The 10632-nt window shown below is 37.4% G+C and overlaps 1 pseudogene; it reads left to right on the top strand.

Annotated features, from left to right (window-relative positions):
• Positions 1 to 446: 446 nt before the first annotated feature.
• Positions 447 to 588, top strand: LOC115404749 (uncharacterized; annotated as a pseudogene).
• Positions 589 to 10632: the final 10044 nt, after the last annotated feature.

Here is a 10632-nt window from a genome sequence, read left to right on the forward strand (position 1 = left end):
TACATTCAGGAAGTGAATCCAAGGTCCACAAACATTGTGAAGCTGTTGCTGTCTGATTACAAGTGAAGCCAATGCTCATTGCAGCCATACATCAAATACCTGGTGTGTAAAAACACTGTTAATTATTTCAGTTTCTCAGGTTATATAAAGTAAAAGATTTACTCTTTCCCACCAGAGTGTATACAAGAAGGATGTGTACGGTAGCAAAGTTCATCTTATCAGGACTCTCTGAGAGAATAGATTACCAGCAATTCAATTCAGTTTTATTTATAAAGTGCCAGTTACAACATAGTCTTATCTCGACACCTTTACCTTTCCACAGTTGCTATGCTTGCTCATGTGGCTCTGTTGGGTGTTCTCTGTAAAACTCCCTTTAAACAGGAAGAAACCTGCAGAACCAGGCTCAGAGGTGGCGGCTTTCTGCTTCAGTTACCACATGCTGACACTTACTTACCTGTCAGATGCTTCACCCAGAGACAAACTCAGTCATGGCACTGAGGTTGTGCTGACCCCTGCAAATTCCCCAAATGTGGAAATACCGACTGAATAATTTCTGCTGGTGGGGGACCATGTTGGTGAACTTCCCTGATTTGATCCTTGACCCCGATCAGCTTTATGGAACACCATAATGTGGCTGCACCTCCACATCCTGGAAACAGGAAGGGTCAATGCAGAAAAAAAAGGAATTTTCTCAAGGCTAATAACGAAGTATCCTGAGTTGAGTTTTTTTTTTTTTTTTTAATTACAGACTCAAAGCATCACGACAAAACTGGAATGAAGTGGAGATGGAAAATAGAAGATTTAACTTGTCCTGACATTGACTGATGTTCTTCTCTCAAAGTTTGTTTTCTTTAAAATTGTTATATACATTTAAATAATAAAATAAAATTAATTACTTGATGATTTAGAGAGATATTTTGGCAGTTCTTGTGATGACTATTCAGGCTGTTCCAGTGTCACTTCACATACAGACAAATTTTTTGAGAAAGGTATAGAATTTAGGCAGAGTGAATTCTCCATATGGTTGGTTTTAAGATTTCCAAACATCATCACCTTAGTCTTTCTTATATTTATTGATAGTTTATTGCTGTCCAACCATTTTTTCAGTTTATTTCATTCCTGGTTTACCATGGTTACAAGTTCATTATAAGTACTACTGCTAAACAAAATTTTAAGTATCATTTGCAAAAAGTATGAGTTTTAGAAATTGAGAACCATTGGCTATTTCATTTATGGTAATGATGAACAATATTGGTACTAAAATGGAGCCCTGGGGGACACCACAGGAAATGTCAAGCTTTTCTGATGAATTAATTAATTTCTTAAAATATTTTACCCTTTCTTTTAAACAGATAGACAGATGAATAGATAGATTTGTCCCCAAATGAGATATTGAAATCATCCAGCAACTCACAAAATACTAAAAAAGCACAGTTACTTAAACTTTATTTGCTTTAATAATAATACTTTCATAAGAAACGCTTTTATACTGCAATAAAAAAAAAACTACAGTTTAACCAAAGTGCTCTACATAAATACAGCAAAAGCATAAAGCGAAGATAGAAAGACAGAGTGCCTTTAACAGACAATGATTAAAACAAGAACAACAGAAGCAGCGTCTCAGACTGGGTTAAAGCTAAGGAATTAAAATGGGTTTTATAAATAATTTTAAAAACAGACAGTGTCTGACAGTGTCTGAGCCTGTCTGATGTGCAGTGGTAGCTCATTCCATAGTTTCAGGACGGCAACAGAAAAAAAACCTCTAGCTTCCCTTTGGACTTCTGTACCTCCAAGAGCAGCTGATCATCTGATCTGAGGCTGGTGAGGGGAGTCAAGGCCATATGCATTATAAAAATTGTTATTATATAAAAACAAATAAAACAATCATAAAGGGATTGAGAAAAGACAGCCAGTGGAAGGACAAATGGAGAGTGTCATCTTTAAGGAACCATACTTGACTTTCAACGATAACACCGACAATACATGTGCACTGCGCAGTGCAAAAAGCATTAAAATGTTATCATGCTGCACAATACACAAGATACTCAGCCAAAGTGATAAAGATGAAAGTTTTACAAGTCCGCCACTTAAACACACCACTGACTGCAGGGCTGGAATGGGAGACTTTTGCAGGCCAGGAGTGATTCAGCAGGCCACCCTACCCACATGCATACATGTGTGCGCACACACATGCACGCACGCACGCATGCGCGCGTACACACACACACACACACACGTTTGTAGTAATGTGTTTTGACTAATTCAAAAAAAGTATGGATGTTCTTCAATACATAACAGTCAATGCATAACCGTCACATGGACACACCATATGAATCCAATCGCAGCATTCCTCCATTTCACATCTGGCTATAAACTACACAATGACTCATGATCAGTCCACTGCAATCCCACACCAGCACTCACTCTTTTACACCCAAACACACTCACTCTGTCAGTCATTCAGGTTTTTTCTTCTTTCACATATGCACATATGGCTGTACACATGAAGCCCCTTTTTCTCCTTTCACACACACATGCACGCACACACAGTATATTTGTATCTCCTGATATGTTCTTACTGTAACTGTCACAATGACTGAGGTTACTGTCTGCTCTGCCAATGAAACTAAAAGCTAAGATAGAAAAAGGACGTCTTGAAAGATTAAGTATTTATTTGAACAAGAGAACAACAGAAACCATTTTATTCCAACTCGCAAACAACTCCATCATGATTCATCAAATATGAAAAATGGTAGCTTTTTAAAAGTCACATCAATTCTGAATGAACACTTAAATTTACTTGTGTAATCTTAAATAATCTGAACTGTAAAATATTTGATCCTGATCTTCAGAACCGGGTGCATATATAATACAAAATTTAATTTATAAAAAAACAAGAAAGACGTCATCAAACTTACAAAGAGAGCAGTGCATCTTCATGTTTTTGTGTGAGCTTTCCCACTGTGCAATGTGACATTGAAATAACGTCTAATCAATGTAATTTTTTGACCTCCAAATCAGGTCTGCTGTAGGTGCAGAATGAAAGTTTTTATTGCGTTGTTTTTGGAGGTCATATGGAGGTCCGAATCTGACGCTGTGCTGACCTCCAATGCAGAGTTGGTTTTAGTGAAACTGAGCAGTATAGCAGCAAAAGTGCATAAAATTAAAAATTGAATTGACCACAGTCTAACCACTGGGCTTGCAGTCTGAGGTTCAGGTATATTCTTTCAGTCATTTCATTCCAGACTGGTGAAACACGGGTGTTGAACTTAAGACTTGCTGTTCAGCGATCCTCAGCCTTACCTGTTGAGCTATAAGTTTACTGTGTATTTAGTCTGTAAATGGGAGGGTGACCACTAGTTTGCAGAAAACTACTTGAATTATAGTGCAATGCACACGAAACAAAGTGGTGGCTTTAAAGATGTTAGTTTTGTTTTTCACCAAAGTTCACAATTCAATGGAATTACGTACTAAATTTAACCACTCTTTTATTAGATATAATTCTATCTTTACGAGACAATGAAAACAGACTCAAAGAAAAAGAAATACAAGGCATTCACATAAACACTTTTCAATGGTAAATTTATCAACGTGTCTGGATGTTGAAATAACGTTTCTCAACTGACATATTTCAGCAAAATTTTAGAAGTCATGATTTTAAAAATACTGACGATTACATAAACATCTAAAAAATGCTGATATTTCAATGTTGAATCCACAGTGAGTTTACGACACAACTTCAACCATTTACTGTCAACGTTGTTTGGAGGTTTTTCATCGACTGACATTATGTCGCCTAAATTTCGATGTTTAAGGTCGGTTGAATGCCAGCTGGGTCATTATGATGTCCAAAAAAGGTCTGAATCTTGGACCTATTATGTACGTTCTGCTGACGTCTAGATGTGGTCCTTCACAGATGTCCAGATCAGGGACAAATGTGAACGTAACTGTCACGTCTAAATGAGGTCCAATAATGACGTCTGAATCTTGGATCTATTTTGTACGTTCTCCTCATGTTGAGAGTTGGTCTTTGGATGACGTCCAAATCCTGAACGTCATTATGACGTCAAAAAAAGGTCCAATACTGACGTCTGAATTTTGGATCCATTTTGTACGTTCTGCGGATGTCAAGATATGGTCTTTGACTGACCGACCCAATAATGACCTGATCTGCACGTCTTCCTGACGTCAGATGTTTGGTGGGTTGAAGCTCTGTCACGCACATCATATGGATTCTTTGCCATAATCACAGTGGTCAAGAACTGACATTTAAAACATGCATGTGTCCTGAAGTCAGATACACAATGTTTTTTTTTGTTTTTTTTAATACTGTTTTCAATCACATTTTCGAGGAACAGGCACATGTTTGTTGTTTGTAGGTAGAATGTCATTCAGGTAGTCTTCTCCGTAGTCAATGATCTTTCTCATTGTGTTCATAAGCAGTGCATCAGTGTCCTCATCTGTTTTGGTTTCTTCGTTGTAGTTCTGTACCAGGAAGATGCAGTTCAGTGGAATCCCCAGATTCGCACTCACATGTTCCACCTAAGTTTTAACAAAAAACATTGAACATGTACTTTTTGTTTTTCGTCCGAGATGTACTTCTTAGTATTCAATATTAATGCACTCTTCAATAAAGGACTGCTTACCTTCTTTTTCAGGGCCTTGCTCTTGTAGACATTCTGGATTTTTCTGTTGACCTTTCGACAGGCGACATCAATTTTAGTGATGACAGCTACTTGGGGGATCCCTGGAAAAAAAGAGTAAAACTTAAATTCAGATTTACCGAGTTTATGCCAATGTTTCAAATTCCAAATAGTGACTGCATCTCTAATGGTCAACAAATTACTTCTTTTTGTGTCACAGTATGTGACATAGATGTCATATAATCCCTGGTGATCAGTGCTGATCTTGGCTTGATTAACCAGCGAAAAGGACAGGGTGTGTAAGAGACAAGCTGACTGAGCAGTGAGACATCCTCAATAAACTGTTACTAGAGGTCTGGTGTTGACAGACAGATTTCACATTTGGGATGACAATCGATAGATAGATAGATAGATAGATAGATAGATAGATAGATAGATAGATAGATAGATAGATATTAACTGGGTGGAACTGCAGTTTACAGTTTTAACAAAAATCACCAGAGAACCCAAAATACATTTCTGTGTCCTGTGCAGTATTGATTTTGCCAGCCTGCAGAAAGATAGATAGCCTCTGTTAAAGTCTCTTCTTCTCTGTGTGAGGATTTTTATTTTTATTTTTTTGTAGTTCTTTGTAAATAAGAACTCCATTCTTAGGTCCCCACTGCCTTCCTAAACTGGCTTTTATTTTCAAGGTTTTAGAGAAAGCTGTTTTTATTGAGCTCCAAGAGTTGTTGAAACGGGCCAACGTCGCTGAGTTGTTTCAATCTGGGATTAAAAGTTTTTAATCACATGTGTGTGAAACACGAAACAAGCACATACACACACACAAACAGTTGTGCTTCGACAGCACACGTGCATAACTGTGAAAAACTAACATTTTTGTCATGTCTGTAAATAAATGATTATTTATTGCCAAACTCCCTTTTTCAGTGTTCTTTTTCTTGTTTTATTGAAGGAAACCACTTTTCCCTAAAGGAAAAAAAAAAAACCCTCTGAGTCACTGTTTCACTTGAAATGTGTTTTTCAGAAAAAGCTTGTCTCCGTTTTTTGATCAGAGATGTTTTTGGTGAAACCACCCTATCTTCTACAACAATTACAGGTCAAAAAAAAAAGTTTTTTTTATTGTATGAAAGAAGAGAGTCTACTCTTTCATTAGGTAGTTTTGGTGTTTGATCTTATACCTCGATATTCTGTGGGTCTTGAAGGATCAGTCTAAATGCTCTGAATTGGCTGACAGTGAGAGGTTGGCTGATCTGAAAATGACTGGCAGCCAATGAGTTAAAGGTGCTGTAGGCAGGATTTTGCTAGTCAATGCTAATTTTTTTGTGTTTTCTTTGGATTAAATGTTAGAGTATCCATTGATAATCCTTTAGGAGTGTAGCATATTTGCACTACCACGAGGGAGAAGCGTTTCCATCTGTCTCTGTTCTGAGCTGAAATGGAATCTCGACAGCTCCAGGTATCTTTGACCAATCAGAAGAGCTCACGAGGCTCTAACCGTGATTGGTCGAGGGGCGTTCGTCGCACGTTCTTGTGGGAGGGGCTTAACTTGCATAAGGGCATGATGTCAGAGAAAACAGGACAGGATTGGCTGTGCTGGGTTTCAAATCACCATCTTAGATGGGTCAAATCGCCATCTTGCTTAGGTAACCCTAAGCAAGATGGCGGAGATGCGGAATCCTGCCAACAGCACCTTCAAGGTCTATCAACCATTCCGTCCAGACCCTTAGATCAGTTGACCAGATCCAGAGGAGATTGAGCCTTTGCACTTGTGGCTGGCTGTGGAACACATTGCCCTTCTCTTTTCATTTGCAAATAGCCTTACCTTTAAGATCCTCTTGCTCAGCCTGGCCTTTGGCTGAGCAGAGTCACCTCTACTGGATCTTGTAACTATTCTCTTTCACTATTTTACTGTTTTGCTTTGATTGTTTGTCATTGTGTTATTGTACTGTAAAGCACTTTGGCTGACCAGAGAAGTTTTTTAAATATGCTACATGAATAAAGCTGATGTGACACTGAAAATCAAATCAACATTTCTAAAACAGTTGTGAAGACTCACTTAAGGCCCGGGCGTCTTCTCTGACCTCCTTCATCTTGTGAACAACGTCATCCTCCATTATTTCCACCTTGTTAGCATCAACAACACAAACCAGAACATGAACTTTGTCATTTATGGTCGGATTTTGAATGTAGTCGGATCCTGCTGGGGTACTGCCGGCACTGAGCTGAAAAAAAGGCAACATTTTCAAAATCACAATAACGTGTCTTAAAATTTTGCCATGTTTGTATAATCCCACACAGTGCTATTCAGCATTATTGTCACCTCTTAATTTTTTAAGTACAGTGCTATTCAGCATTATTGTCACCTCTTAATTTTTTGAGTGACCTACAATATCTTCAGAAATATTTGGAGATGTACCAATACCATTTCATCAGAATTTTCGAATTCGACACCCAATATAAGTAAATAGTATTTTTAACTTCCATCGTGTATTTTCAAAGGAAAAAAAAAATATGTATCAATAACAACTCCCCTCTTTCATTATCATTTTCACAATCTTTGGTAATGTATTGAGTCACAGGAGTCCCACTACAAAATATATTTCTGTCTAAAAATTAGGAAATAAATGTAAATATGAAGAAGAATAAACAAATAAATCAGTGAATGTGAAAATATCAAGGTCAATTTTGTCTTTCTTTTTCTCTTTGTTTATTCTTTTGCAGTTTTGTCATTTCTTTTTCCTATTGTTACTGCTGTTTTTTTTTCCTTTTTTCCTTTGCTTTTTCCTTTTTAGTCAATGGACTAAGCAGTCAATCATATGCCTTTGGCAGCTAAGTCAATACTTGTGACTGACCGATCAATGGCCGAACCAATCATCTGTGACAGTATTGGGCACTTTGACGCACATCAGCATTGGCCTTTTTGTTTCACGACCGATAAGAGATCAATGTGAAACAGGATTATTTTGTCTCAGACGCAGCCTTATCACTGTGTCTGCGATTGACTCTGCCTCCAGCATGGTCCCGCCCACAGCACTATCTGATTGGTTACAACAGTTTTAACAGCTAAACTTGCTCGAACAAATTAAAGTGAGAAAAATTTCACTTCGTGAATACAAAACACAAATCCTAATTATTTCAGTTCTATCAGGCATACATTTCCCAAACTCAGAAAAAGATGAACAATAATGAGAAACTCCTAAAACTCTGCCATGAGCCTACACAACTAGCAAGTAGTTGCTCTGGAGGCCGAAGACGCTTTGTACTATTCAAAATGTTGACTATATATATGTATGCATATATACATATATATATATATTTTTTTTTTTTTGTTTTGTTTTTTTGTTTTTGCAGTTTTACTGCAAATGAATATCGGCTGTAAATATACCCGACGGATAATCGGCATCGGTATTGGCCCTGTAAAAACCCACATCAATCTGTCTCTCTTCAGTACCTGATCGCAGCATTCATGAGCTCATGGCAAAAAGAACCTGTGGCTGAGAGGAGCGACACACCATGCAATATGAGAATGCACTCATGTGACACTTTCAGCAGATCGGACTGTCAGGACTCTGTGACGCAGAAGTCACTGTCTTAGAGAAGCAGCTGACAGGCTGGAAGATGATCATGTTCAACCACCCCGTCCCCGACACTGACAAATTTAAGACTGTTATCAAGAGACCTTGTTGATGGTGAGTAGTTATTTCTCCTTATGTTGTAAGACTAACCAGAAACTGTACTGGACAATGATGATGCCGAAATTTCAGCTTCTGATTGGGCAGTTAATTGTTGCAGTTTGTCCAGGTACTCATTGGCAAAGATCAGTCATTCCTTTTTGCCATTTCCTCAACAATGAAGTCTTCCGAGACCTTGGTCCATAAAACCTTGTTTAGTTTATTATGCAGCTTGCAATACTTATTGAATACCAGATTATTCAAGGTTTACCATTAGATATGTGCATGCTTTGTTTTGTTTTGTTTTGTTATTCAGCCTTTGCGCCTAACCCTAACTCTAATCTTTGAAAGACTTGTGTTGTTAATTTTTTTGGTCCTCATCTCCAATGAGTTCTATGCTTGGGGAATTTCTTAATGCACACTTAACACACTGTCCTGAGACAGCTCCTTTGTCTTCAGCATAGTGACAAAGGAACAGTAAACATTAGCTTTTAAAATAAAGCAATTCATCGTTTACTGGCTTATCCATGTCACAGGTACAGGTAATTCATCACAGGTGATTTTCATTTGTGATTTCCCCACGAGTGCACCATTATGTTTTTCCGTACTGATTTACAGCAAACTGTGCCTAAATCAGCAAGTTTGTCTATTCTTCCCACCACTGTTTATTACATAGGTGTCTGTTGTTTGCTCTTTCAGAAATTGTTGTTCCATTTCATTTGTATTTGTACAGGATATATTCCACATTATATTCTGAGACTTCAGAGGTGTCCATATTGATATATTTTGATATATTTAAGCTTTTCTGGAAGAATAATTTTGTGTTTACAGAGCTGCTTGCACTGCTCAACTAAGTCGGAGGGAAGATAAACAACATCAGTTTCATACCTTGCATCCTTCATTGACGTGTCCTTCCATGATCAATTTCATATTTTTCACATCCATTCCTCTTCCAGTGCCCTTCTCAATACCCATGGTGTCACTGAAGACAAAAGGGTAAAATATCCCATGCTTTGGTGTCTGGATGTTATAAGTTCTGTACTGCAAGTCAAAAAAAGAAAAGTGATCAAACTGTTAGCGTGTGTTGAAGATGTAGACATTTCAAATGTTCAGTTTCTCCATTTTACACTCTATTGTTTATTTTTTGCTGTAAAAACGTAGCTGTCCTGACTTTGAGTTGAACACTGGAGAAAGTCTTGAAACATGTTTTGCTCTGTGTCTTTATATGAGTGTTAAACAGTATTCAAGTTATGACAAGTTCTTCATACTTCCTGTGTGAAGCTCTCATCATAGCCAGTGTCTGCCAAAGCTCGAGCTGCAATCCTTCCTCGCAGAGCGCTGTCAACAGAGTTGATGAAGCTGGACTTTCCAGAGCCTGGTGGTCCATGCAGCAGAATCCTGAGATGGTTGGCTTCTGATTGAGGTTTATAGTGCCTCACATATTTATAGTCTTCCTTTTCCTCTCTGTTTTAAAAGAAAATTGAACAGGATGAAGTATAAGCCTCCTCAAAACCTACAAATTCTTCTTGTTGTTGAAGTTTGATAGAAGTTACACTCCACCACAAATACTTACCCCCATGGTACGTCTCTCCATGCTTTTTCAAGAACTGTAAAGACAATCACATCAGCATTAATCACATTTTCAACTAATATTGTGTAATGAGCACGAGTGTTACATACTAATGTGAATTTAGAACATTATGTGAAAAATGTAAATTGACTTACGAGGAGCTTTGAACATACTCTTGGCAGAGAAAATATTTGTTTTCATGAAAAACATAAATACAATAATTAATCAACACATTAATGACAAACCTTTCAACAATTTGAAGTTATTTGTTCATCGTCTTAGGATGAACCACTGAAACATAATCCTTACATTTTAACATTTAGAATGAAGTTCAACCTTGATGAAATGTTTGCACAAACAAAATCTTGTCTTAATCAGTATTCACATTATTTATCACATTTCAGTAAAATGTAAAGGTATAAAACAGTCTTACCTTTGGTAAACTCACGCTGAATAAAGTTGCCAAATAAAAACCATAAATTGTATTTAGGAAGTAAATCCGAGGTCCAATAATGTGAAGCTGTTGCTGTCTGGTTACATGTGAAGTCAATGCTCAGTACAACCGTACAGCAAATACCTGGTGTGTAAAAATGCTGTTAATGATTTAAGTTTATTTCAGGTTATATAATGTCAAATGATCGCTCTTTTCCAACAGAGTGTATAAATGAAGGCTTTGTATGGTAGCAAAGTTCATCTTATCACTATGCTATCACTGAAAGAACAGATGATCAGCACATGCTGAAAC

Source organism: Salarias fasciatus, chromosome 17 (assembly GCF_902148845.1).
Source record: "Salarias fasciatus chromosome 17, fSalaFa1.1, whole genome shotgun sequence".
NCBI classification, from domain to species: Eukaryota; Metazoa; Chordata; class Actinopteri; order Blenniiformes; family Blenniidae; genus Salarias; species Salarias fasciatus.